The 13,005-nt window shown below is 38.6% G+C and overlaps 1 long non-coding RNA gene across 1 annotated transcript; it reads left to right on the top strand.

Moving 5' to 3' along the window:
* Positions 1 to 1,250: 1,250 nt before the first annotated feature.
* LOC137160208 (uncharacterized) lies at positions 1,251 to 4,641 on the top strand. Its single transcript, XR_010921808.1, has 3 exons — positions 1,251 to 1,385; positions 2,705 to 2,855; positions 4,229 to 4,641. It is a non-coding gene; the product is annotated as an uncharacterized lncRNA (long non-coding RNA).
* The last annotated feature ends 8,364 nt before the right edge of the window (positions 4,642 to 13,005 follow it).

A 13,005-nucleotide genomic window follows, 5' to 3' on the forward strand; every position in this document is an offset into this window, starting at 1 on the left:
GAACTAAATCATACTTGATTGCAGTATTTAAAAAGATCAGAAGCAACATGAAAATTAACAAATCACTTTTTTTTTTTTTTTTTTTTTTAACCCTGACTAATTTAAGAACAAGGAAACATTTAGAACCAATAGAATTAAATACTTCTCCTACAGAGCATTCGGTGTCCCATTTTCTGAGCAAGGTTGTTCACTATGAGCATATAACAATATCAGTTCTTTGGGTCAGGGAGTGTATTCATTGTGTTTGTACAATGATTGGAAAGTGGGGCTCTAATCCTTGATTAGGGCTTCTCTGCAGCACAGCAATACAAATATGCCTAGCAATTTTTTTACTTCTGGGTATAATTCAAGGTGTTAAGGAATTAGGACATTATTACACTAATAAAAACCAGACCCATAACTCTCCTTCAGTGGTAGCAATTGTGGAAGCACAAATGTAGGCAGAACTTAGACTGTTTACCACCATGTCTTTTAACCCTATAGCATGTAGTAGTAAAACCTCAAGTTTGAAAAGTCACCAAAATGGCAGAGTGGAAACAGATGACTACTATAAAGTTATTCAATAATTAATGGCTAACTGGAAATAATTCAAGTAAAAAAATTCAAAATAATCTCAAGTAGAAATTTGGAGTAGACTAAAGTTTCCTGCCAATAATTCAGCATGAGCCACAGTATCTAAGCCAGACATCACATTTACCAGGTGTCTGCTCCTAGAAACTTTCCAGACTTGTCCTTATGTGACAAATACTATAATTAGTGCTTAGATACTGAAATTTGGTGGGCTCTGAAAGTTATTGGCATTCATTCTTATAAATATTGTGAACATATTAATATTTTTATGTGGAAGCTGCTAAATCATTATGTGGTGGAGTCAGGTGTTCGTACTAGTGCTTTCACCTTATTTCCTGTCATTATTATGCTAGAGCATGAGAGATCAAGATGGGTACAGCATGTGCTGCTATTTGATAAAATTAAAAACAAACAAGAAAAACTGCAAGTGAAACAGATGGACTTTCAGCTGTGCAAATGGGTGAAAATAATCAAATAAGAAAATGAAAATTGATTCAAAAGTTATTCCTTAACCATCCCATGGCAGAGAACATATATTACATCCTTCCCATGCACTGTTGGCGCAGAGGACAGAAATTGGTCTCTTCTATTCCTTTCTATCATTTGCTGCTGCTTCCATCTGCTCTATCATTTAAAATCAATGGTTCCGCCTTATCTGCTAAGGGTTCTTCTTAAAGTTTCTCTTGGCTGCCCTCATTTCCTCACACTCTGCTGGTTTCCACTTGACAGCTTCACGTGGAGAGTGCTTCATCCAGAGTACTTGCTCCCAAATAAATCCAGTGCTTCCTTTGGATTCTGGTGGAAACAAGCTGCTGGTGGGTGATTTCTCAAATTTCTTTGTTGGTAATGCAGTCACCAACGCCCAACCAAAGTCTGTCAGAGGCACTTAGCTATGAAAGGCATAGCTCACCTGCTCTTACAGACATATGTTAGCACTGAGATTACTTTGAACTGAAAATTCTGTGGGGTTTTTTTCTGATTTCTATGCCTTGTTAAGCTTTAGTAAATTTTGTGGATGCCTTTCCTATCCTTGATGTCACTTCTTTATTGAGGTCTCCAATGGCCAGTATGGTGCTGCCCAGGTAGATAAAGTGTTCTACTTTCTTGATATTTTTGTCTTTTTAATGTGATGTCACTGCTTAATGTTTGGGTTTCAGGGATGTTTGTTTTAGGGCAGAGATAAAATGCAATTCTGTTTCACACCAGTATCCATGGTGAACCACTCTGTCTGGTTGTTCATCCTTATGCAGCACTTCATGTCTCTATACATGGGCTAGATGATTTTGACAACTTTTTCTGGGATTCCATAGGACTGAAGAATATTCCATGATGTCTGTCTGTCTGCAGCGTGTCAAATGCCTTTTGAAAATCAATTAAATTGACTAAGGGAGCTTGCCATGCTACACATTCATCAAAATCTGGTGCTGAAGTGGGACTGGGTCTGTTGAGGACTATTTTGAAATGCTCTGCCCATCTATTTTTCTGTTCTACATCAGTTGTTTCCATCTTTTCCATCTTTGCTTTTTATTGGCCCACTTTCTATTTTGAAATTATCACACAGGGTTTTAGTCATGTGATGAATGGATCTGTGGTTTTCTGTCATAGAAGCAGCTCCAGCTGATTGGTCTTCAACATATCTCTATTTATCTTTCTTTGCATTGCTTTTCACTGCTTAATCTGCTTTCTTGTACTTTCCTTTTCCAAAATTTTGTTTGCTTATCTGATTCCTACTCTGTTGATATCCAACTTATGGCTGCTGCTGCTTGAATCACATTGTCTCTGAGCACTGCTCTTTTTTTTTTTTCCAGGTTCAGTTTCTCACCTTCCTTTGCCCCTGGCAGTGCCTCAGATCTGTTCCTTGTTCATGTTGAAATTTCTCACCATGCTCTTTCATTTTCAGTTTTGTACTGTTGATTTTATTTACTGCTTTCTGTTTAAAGTAGATCTTTCTCAATTTTAATTCCACTTTAGCAATGCAAAGATAGTGGTTGCTGCTGACGTCTGCCACGTGATATGCCCTTGTGTCTTGGAATGACCTGAATCTCAAACTAATGCAGATGTGGTTGATCTGTTTTTCATTTTGTCATTTGGCAAATTTCATATTTCTTTTGTGTATGTCTCTGTTACAAAACAGGGTTCTTGCAAGAAATAGATCAGAGACCAAGCACAATTCAAGAGTCTGTAACCGTTTTGGTTGGTGATCTACAGCCTGTGCTTCCCCATTGCTTTTTCCATTCCATGGTTGTCTCATCCTATTTTAGCATTAAAGTCACCTATCACAAGAAGTAAGTCATGTTTTGGTATTCTGTCAATCACACTTTGGAGGCAATTATAGAACCCATCTTTCTTTTTGTCGCTATGTTCCTCTGTTGGAGCATAGCACTGTGACTGTCTTTTTTTTTTTTTTTTAAGGAATCTGGTTTGGAATCTGTTTTTTCTGATGTGTTGGTTGATAGGTTCCCAGTTAATGAGCGTGTTTTCCACAGAACCTGTCATGAGTGCTACTCCCTCTGAGTGTGTATTATCACTACAACAAGAATAAATGAGATTTTTTTTTCTCTTGCTTGAAGCGCGTCTTATCCATACCTGTCAATCTGCTCTTACTAATGTCCAGAATTTCAAGTCTAGAGTTGTCCATCTCCCTCATGATCTGTGAGATCTTTGATGTTTGAAACATTGTTCTCATGTTCCAGTAACCAATTTTAAAGTGTTTTCTTGCTGCTGATGTCAAACTTCATGCAGTGTTCTCTGCTAAGTGTTCTCTGCTCTGGCTAGGGCTTCCCAAACTTTTTTTGCTGGGACCCCCTTTGAAAATATTTCAGGTTGTGATGACTCCCCATATAAAAGTGATGACCCCCCCATGCCATGCCATCCTTACTGGCATGCCCAGGGGGTTGACAGCTTGTGACCCCCTGAGGGGTCACGACCCCCAGTTTGAGAACCCCTGGCTAGATTTTTCACAGTGAAAGTAAGATTGCAATCAAATACAAATAAAAAAGAAAAATTACACTGTATTATCAATTATCCAAAAGTAATAGGGAGTAGTGAACAATCATGGATGATGGAAGAAGTTTCAATGTTCTTGAAAGACAAAAGTGGATATGACCCTGTTTAATGTAACAGGGAGTTTCAGATAACTGAGGTTTGGGTAATCAAAGCTTCACTGTATATGATGTTTGGAATCTCCAAGTCAAAATAATTTGATGTTAAAAAAGGACAGCAGTGCTATTTGGCTAATGCCTGCTTTTGATCAGTAGAAAAGTAATCCACCTTTCCTCAGATAAGATCAGACCAGATCAGACCGATAAGCCTCTGCTGCTGCCTTTTGCTGTTGACAACTACAGAAATGTATACAGATCCCTTATGCAGTTCCTGGAGACACAAAAAATTACCTTAATTTAGAAACCACTTGGAAGCTTTAAAGAAGCTTTCTCCTATGTGGAACCCATTGACTTCAATAGGACTACTCATATGTTTAAAGTGAAGAAAGTGTCTAAATGCTTTGCTGGATTGGGGCCTTTTTCTTTATTAGAAGCTACATTCTTTTGTGGGGATAGGAGATGCAAGATCACATTTAAAAACTGAAGAAAGAAACCTTCCAGCATTATTTGAACCCTACCCAATACTCTGTGTTCTCTTGTATCCTTCTATTCTCCAGTCTAGCCGTGCCTGTGAAAGTCACTCCTGATGCAAAGCAGAACAGCAAACTGTGAAGCAGAACTTTACTATAAGCAAGATATATGATGATGTTGCAAAATTAATGGAACTGCTGGCCTACCCTGACACAATCATCTCAAAATCTGTCATTTATATTATTTGAGCATCAAGCTTTCTATGTAACCCACTTATACATTAACCTTTATACTGCTGGAATTATATACAGACAGTACATGCCTATGCCTCCTGAATATTTTTACATAATTACATGATTGCATAAAAGCTGCAGTTTCTCATTGCTTAAGTTATTGTGCCATATTATATTATACAAAAGGGTTAGTCATCACCTCTGTAATAACATGGGAGTTTTCTGATAAAGATGTTACAACAGCAGCACAAGTCAAATGCAAATTACAGGAAGAATTAATAAATGTATCATTTACAATACAGTGTGACTGTGGCAGTATTTATAATCATTTGAGTATTTTTACAAATTTGTCAGGATGGTTTCACAGGTAAGGGAAAGTGAGACAAATGGTCAGACTCTCTTCAGCTTTCACAAATTATTTGATTACTTCTAGCAAAAATGACTCTTTTCAGCAGCAAGTTGTTTTAAATGCAGTAGGCCAAATTCCAACGTACCTTGCACTAGATGTCCTGGCCTAAATTTAGGGTCTGTCTACATTGCATCTGGGAACAAATCTCCCAGCCCAGGTAAATAGAATTGCACTAGTGGGGCTGGAGATAGTATGCTAAAAAAGCAATGAGAATGTTGTGGTTCAGGCTGGATCCCGAGTTCTGACCCCTGGAGCCCAAACTCCAGCCAACTGCAACATCCACACTGCTATTTTTAGCACACCAGCAGGAGTCTGTCTACTCAGGCAGGGATGATCGCTCCTAGCTACTTGTAGACAGACTCTTAATGACAAAGTGGTGGTAGTCAAGCAGTAGAGCTATGTATGATAAAGGGAAAGTTACAGATGTATTACTATATGGGGATTCTTTGCTTCAGGTATGCAAGGAGATAATGTTTCACTCAGTCATATAGCCATGCAGGGTAATCCCTATCCCCTGCCTGAATCTGCCAAATGCTCCATCACATCAGGACAAGCTTTCTGGGAAGTAGTTGTGGGAAACCACCAAGGCACCTCACACTGCATGGGGGCCGTACCTACAGCTAGGGGACAGACAGACATTGTAACCCTTTCCCCGCACATCCACAGCTATGTATATATATATGTATATATTCATATATATATGCCTGAATTCAAACCCACTGAAGTCAATGGAAGGATGCCCTTTCATCTCAATGGGCTTTGGATAATGGCCGTAGTGAATATTATAAGAAGAGTACTCTCTGCTTATATATCAATTTCCACCTGTAGTTCTCAAAGCACTTTACAAAGATAGATAGATGGGAAAAGTGAAGCATATATTTTAACTTGTTCAAAGCCTTGCTCAGCTGGTTGCAGAGCCAGGAATAGAATTCAGATCTTTTGACTCCCAATCCAGTGCCCCAGTCACAAATTGTCATATTCCTCACTTCACAGAAGTCTGAATTTTGCCTACTTTATTTAACAAGTGATCTCTCTCTCTCTCTCTCTCTCTCTCTCAATTTAGCACCACAAAACTCTCAGCTGATTCATTGACAGTTACTCAGATTTTACTGCAGCTTTTTAAATAAAGTAAATGAGCTTCTGGCTACTAACATTTTTTAAATTCACATCACTTTATGAACCTCTAAGTGAACTTAGATGACTGAATTTAGGCATCTATTTTTGAAAATCTTGTTTTTAATTCCCAGTTAGCAGAAATGAGCCAACTTAAATGTGGGAAGAGCATCAGTAATTTGTTTTAATAATTTAAAAAAAACCCAAAAAAACAAGTCCCTAAACATATTGTTAATTGGGCCTCTTCTGTTTGATAGGTGTAAATAGTCCCTTTTCCACCCACTTGCCATTTATTCAATGAATTTAATTATCACCTAGCCAGAAGGCAGGGACACTATTACACCTAGCCAGAGGGAAGCAGACTTGGAAGCAGCTCAGTTTAATAAGCTGGAACAGAAGTAGGTCAATGAAAAATATATGTATAATTTACTAGAGTTCCTACCCCGTAAATATATGTGATTAGCAGACTAAAGGTGACATTGATTGTTGTAGCCAGAAATATCAAAACCCATTAGTCTGGTTGTGTTTTATTTTCTCCTCCTTTGCAGTTTCGATTTACACTGTTGCATTACTGGTATAAATCTTATTTTTTGATAGTGCTTGTTAGTTTAATTTTTTTGTTCCATTACTGACTTTGCCATAATGACTTTTCTATCTAGGAAAACACAACACATATGCAGCATCTGATTTTCAGCGAGGTCAGTTTTTTCTGTCCTGGTGGCTTTACCACATTTTTTTTCTCTTGTAAAAACATGTTCTGGGCAATCTATCAACTTTGGGGGGTTTTCAGCTTTTGCTAACAGTTTATTTTGCCTTCTTGCCCTTTTCAGTACTTCTGCAATTTATCTTCATTATGTTATCTCATGGTCCAGTCCTGAGACTAGAGGTTTTTCTTCATTGTCTCTCGCTCATTTTCCAGATGCTTCAAGAGTGCTTGATCATATGCCACACCTTGAATCCAAAGGACACCCCAAGTTTGTACCCCTGTGGGGAAGTCTCCCTGATTGATTTTAGAGTGAGGCAATGGTTTTGTTGTTATATGGGGATTGTAATTCAAATGCTGTCCAGTATGCCTAGCTCATGGCAACAGAACAGATCCATCTATAGGTAGATCGTGTTTCTCTGGGGATCTCTTCACTAAAGAGTTAGACCTTTAGTGAGTGGCACACAGGTCTGATCATCTCTGATAGCTTGAGCAGTCACACAGCAAATCACCTTTGTGTGTTGCTGGGAGCATATCCCATGGTTCTGTGTGCAGCAGTAAACTGAGCTGGTCTGATTCTTTACAGGGCCGACTAGGAAGAACTTGTCTTTCCTTTTAAGCAGATGGGAGGAATTGTGGGAAGCCATTAGAGGACTATTGGCACCTGTGTTTAGTCTGCATCTTCCCTGCAGTGTGGGCAGGTTACCAGCCCAAAGTGAAATCCGGACTGTAACCCACCCCCACCAACTATGCCGGCCAGCCTGAATAGAAAACACAACTTAATTTGGGCAAAAGGTTCTTGTGTAAGAATGGGAGGGGGGGTTAAGAGGCAACACCTGAGTCAGAGCCCAGACTAACTCCGAGGTGAAGACATACTCTCTTCGGCCACAGGCCTTTAGAGATGGTCTGAGCTGATAAGCTCAAAAATAATGCAGTGAAAGAGTAGGGCAATTGTAGCACTTATTGTCACTAGTGAGAGTGGCAAAATCCTAGTGCATGGTAATATGAAATAGAAATGGAACATATAGACTGCACCACTAAACTGTTGAATATGATATTGTTCATGTTCTTGGAAAACTGTGTTAAAAATAGAGCTCAAGATCAATTTAGTAACATTTACAACATTTACAGATGCTGTCTATCTATTAGACACCTGCCTTCTACCTCAAGAGCTGTCAGTCTGAGAAGTATCTTATGATCTTCTTTTTGTTCTGTGCTTTTTACCATCTCAGACATTGGTCATTTCTTCTTTCTCTGAATTTATAAAAAGGATGGCTGCAACCATTTCTGTCCTTCCAGTTAGGAATATTTAAAATATTTAACTCTCCATCTAAATATATGTTTCTATACAAATTTCTTTTAAGAAGGTCTGTGCAGATTAAATCCTCTATGCTTTATTATTATTTCTGTTACAGCAGTGCCGAGGACATATAGCACTGTTCCAAGCATGGGACACTGCCAGTAGCATCTCACAACCTGCTATTTCACTGCCAGTAGCATCTCACAACCTGCTATTTCTTTATGTCTAAACTTACAACTAGCTGTTGGCTCTGGTCCTTTAGGAAGTTCTCACCCATTTAGATGAAGACTGGAAGTTCAATTGTTCCTCCACTATAAGCTGCAAAAAAATTTAATTAGAAGCACTACTTTTCCATCTCTCTGGTAGGCATGTTCTCTGGGACAGTTAATAAAACAAAATCCTGTCTTGTTCAAAGATGCAACTGATACTTCTGTAGTGTCCTTTAATTGCTCTTACATTGTCTTTTGCTGTGTGTGTGTGTGTCTCAATATAAATAGAAAAATGAAGGGAAGTCATACTCCTATGCTGCCAATCCTTTAAGTAAACCAATTACTATTTTCTGGTCTATATGATTTTAGTTATGTGTGTTCAGATCTTGTGCTAATGACAAAGAAATCTGCCAAGAAATTTCACAGTAGGAGAAGGGGTGATATGAGCATAGGATTGGCAACCAGGAATTCCTTTGCAATGTTCATTTTGGATATCTTCAGAGGTTATGTCTCATGCACTAGCAATTATTTCTGCTGCTTTGTCCTCTCTAGGAAAGTGTAAAATCCACGTTTCAATGTCGGTTTTGTCTGTTCAGTGTTCATTGTGTACAATTTCAGTTTTCTTAAGCCTCTTTGAAATACACATTGTACTGGACTACTAAACTTTAGAGAGATAAGCTCCAGGAGCATAGAAAACAGAATAGTCAGGCTTGCAGACACCTGACTCCCCATCATGAAGACGAAACTCTAATGGTGCAGTTTTAATGAAAGTTTTCATTCCACATTTCATAGCCATATGTGTAAAGATGTAATGTACTTTTATTGAACTTAAAAATATTCCTGCAAATAATTACACTCCATCTCTCCCATTCTGTCACATTCTAAGTCTCAACGCTTTGACTGAGCAGTGACCCTGTGAAGTGGTTTTTCTGGGCTTCCAGAAAAGGGAGCTCATGTTGTGGAGGCACCACTCCTCATCCCCTTCCATGATTTCAGGAGTCCTTGCTCCTTCTGTCACTCTTATTATTTAGATCATCTCACACTCAGTTTTCTGCAACTGTAAAATGATTATAAGTGTTTCACCACAGGTGTTCTGAACATTAATAAGTTAATATTTGCAAAAGGGTTCTGAAGGTGGAACTCCCAAATGTTGTTTCATTATGCATCCTGCCTTATTGCTCTCTCTTTCACCAAGTGCTTTGTTATCCAAGTTTCTTTTGGACACTATCCTTTCAATAAGGCACAGTGTTTCCTTTGCACAAACAGAGTCATATGAGAGCTGATACTGGATCTCCCACATCTTCTGAGGTTGATGATTATGGCGCTCAAGCTGGTGATGTAAAGTTTTGTAACTTCTGGGCCCCAATCCTGTGAAATGTTAAGTGCCGCCTCCTTGATTCAGAATGCCTATTTCTATTAAGGCTGAGTCTGATCTCAAAAGTCAGGGAAAATTATATAGAGACCTAAATACAGAGTTTACGTACAAGATACTGAAATAAATGTTGTTAGAGTGGTAAACGAGATCAAAATCGGGCCTAGTGAAAATCGAAGGCACGTGTTACCTTGAAGAGATAGGGCAAACTATATCTGATAACATCTTCCATGAATACCAAGTATGGTGTAAAGTTCCAAAGGGGTAGCCGTGTTAGTCCGTATACAGCAAAAACAACAAGAGTCCTGTAACACCTTAAAGACTAACAAATTTCTGTGGGCATAAGCTTTCATGGGCTGCAACCCACTTTGTCAGATGCATGAAATGGAAATCACAGACAGGAGCTATATCTATACATCCAAGGGTAAGAAACATAACAATGGAGAGGCCCTCCTATGTATACCTCCTATCTGTGATTTGATAGATCTGTGATCTATCATGCATCTGACGAAGTGGGTTGCAGCCCAGGGAAGCTTATGCCCAAAGAAATGTATTAGTCTTTAAGGTGATACAGGACTCTCGTTGTTTTTGCAAGTATGGTGTGAATTCCAGTGATATTGCATTTTACAAATGTACTTTCCTAGATACAAATCTTTCTGATTTCTTTCAAATTAGTTTCACTTCCAGTTGTCTTTTATGGCTCTGTCTGTCTCCTTTACATATCATTGTCACAACTGACTATAGCTTTTCTCATGAGAATTATTAATGAATATATTCCTTTTGGACTCAATAATGCCTTCCTTGCTTACAATGATAAAGGAGTTTATGTTTCAACCTAATTTTCAAAAATAATTTCTACCACCTTACATGCTGGATCTAATGCTGGCAGCTAACACTGAGTTTGAAAAAATGAGTTTAGCTTGCTTCTGGATGCTAATGTTCTTTACACTACTAGTTTGTATTTTTGGAAGTAACATTAAAAAAATCATCCTCACTCTATGCGGTGTATTTAACCAGAGTTAGATTGGCCAATGGGATATGAATGAAAGTGCTATTCAACATTCTCCATTTTTCAAAATCCTAAATCCCCAGGTTTAAAAGGTAATAATCCCTTTCTTGGAAGCAATGTGTTAATTGCTCATTTTTCAGTGTATTGAGTAGATTATTGTAGTTGTCCTGCTGCGATTACAAAATCCTTAAATTCTACTTTTGCATATCATTTGCTTAGAAATGATATTTGTATAATTGTTTAATAACGTTCTTAAAATATACATATACTCCAGTAGAAATCAGGTTCCTTTGTTCCTATGAACGGTACAAAAAGTTGGATTACAAGCACGTACACTAGTATGTTCCAGTGTGACAGTTTTTATTATAAGTCTTATTCCCATCGCACTCTGCTTACTAAGCTTCTTAATTCCCCAAAATTTGCTTTCTTGAAATCTAATACCTTTGTATCACTGAATTATATTGATTCATTCCCTATGGTACTGAATTCAAGTAGTTAATGGTTGCTGGTCCCAAGATTTTATATTATCCTCAGGCTATCAATAGATTATTCCCTATTGCTAAATAGAGTAATTTATCTTCTGGATTCTTCACTTTAAAAAAAAAAAAATCACTAGGAGTCTCTCTTGAATGATGGTGGTTTATCTAAACTTGTACCTTTTTTCTGACAATTAGAGCTAGTGAGAGAGAGAGAATACAAAGTAAACCAACCGAACAAAAAAACCCAAATCTGAATCTTTTAATGTGTACTAGTGGAAGAGAAAGAGAAAAGATGGTAGATTAGATGTTACCTAGTAGATTTCTGAGCAAAGACATCCAAAGATATGTTTTAAGCATCTGAAAAGTTGGTACAGGAGTGTTTCATTCTTAGTCTCTTTCTAGTCTTGTTGACATGTAGCAGTTGATCATTGTAAATTCTCCTTGGTTTATAGAGTTGTAAAACTGTAACAGGGCAAAGTTTGATTCATAATGCTGACACTACACCTCTTCAGCACCACTTTCCAACTTGCAACTTATGAACTTATGCAACTTTCCAACTTATGAAAAGTATACCCATCTATTCTTACATTTCAGTTTCTATTTAAATGGAATCTGACCAGTTTTCTGTTATGCCCAATAGATATATAGCATAATCTCAATCATCCCATAACATTTCTTGTTTGTTCTTACTAATGAATATATTACTACTTTTTCTTCATCTCGTTGCAAAACTGATAAAGGAAGGGTTAGCTTTCACTTCTTGCCTGCTTTAGTTTAAAGCACTCTAAAAAGCCCCGTTAGTCTTAAACCAATGTGGCTGATAACTCCATCATTACCAAATAGGTAACCATTCAAGTTGTATATCATCTCAAAAGTGTGCTTTTTGAAACCTTCATTTGCACTACACTAGTGCAGTCACCACTGGTGTCAAGTCATCTTCTCTTATGCTTGGCACAAGAAGGATGATAGAGAAAACTATCTGCATTGACATTACTTTCATCTCTTACTAGTCTCTGGAGGTTATGCCTTAATCTTCAGATCTTTCCTCATCCAAAGATAAAAAACTTACTAACCAATATAGCATATAATCCATTTGTCAAGTGTTGCAACACAGTACCTGATATGTCCACCTCTCGCCCCCACCTAACCACCTGGTGCATCAGCAAAACCTGGACCTGACCTTATTAGGCCATTAGCTCACTCCTCCTGAAACTGACCTTATTAGGCCATTTCCTCGTTCCTCCTGAAACTGACCAGGTGACCGAGAGCAGCTGTCTACGTGACCTGTAGCACAGCCACCCTAACGGTCGGCTCACCACCCAGCCAAAGGTTTGCCCTGGTTCAAATGTCTCCCCTCCAATAAGGAGTAACCACAGCCACCTGAAGCCATTAGTATAAAGCCGGGGCACGCCCCAGGCTCCAGCGAGAGAACTCACCATCTGCCAGACTGATCAGCTGGCCTGTCTCTGTCTCTCCTGCTCCAGACTCCGAGCGCGAACCTGTAAGCCTGCTCTGTGTTGCTGTTTAGCTTCTGGGTGTCATGTTGCAACTCTTCCTACTGCAACTGGTAAGATCCTAACCCTCTCTCTCTTTTAGTTTCAGTTTTAAACTTGCTCCGAAAGCAACAGCCCCCGCCCCCAGATGTTAACCCTTTCTCTCCTCTCTCTCTTTTAGTTTCAGTTTTAAACTTGCTCTGAAAGCAACAGTCCTTCCCCCCCCCCCCTTCCTCCAACCATATAAGTAAAAAGTAATCTAGTTTTTATATTCCTGTTGTTTTAATAAAATCCTTAACTTTTCAATCGATTCGTTATTGACTCTGGGGGATCATCATTTACCTGTTGAGACATCAAGTTGATAAAAACATAAGAATGGCCATACTGGGCCAATGGTCCATCTACCCCAGTATCTTGTGTTGCACCAGAGGCCAGGGCCATGTGCTTCAGAGGGAATGAACAGAAATGGACAATTTATTAAGTGATCCATTCCCTGTGATCCGGTCCTAGATTCTTGCAAGTAGAGCATGGGGCTGCATCCCT

Source organism: Emydura macquarii, unplaced genomic scaffold (assembly GCF_026122565.2).
Source record: "Emydura macquarii macquarii isolate MOO-44397 ecotype Brisbane River unplaced genomic scaffold, CSIRO-AGI_Emac_v2 contig_2171, whole genome shotgun sequence".
NCBI lineage: Eukaryota > Metazoa > Chordata > Testudines > Chelidae > Emydura > Emydura macquarii.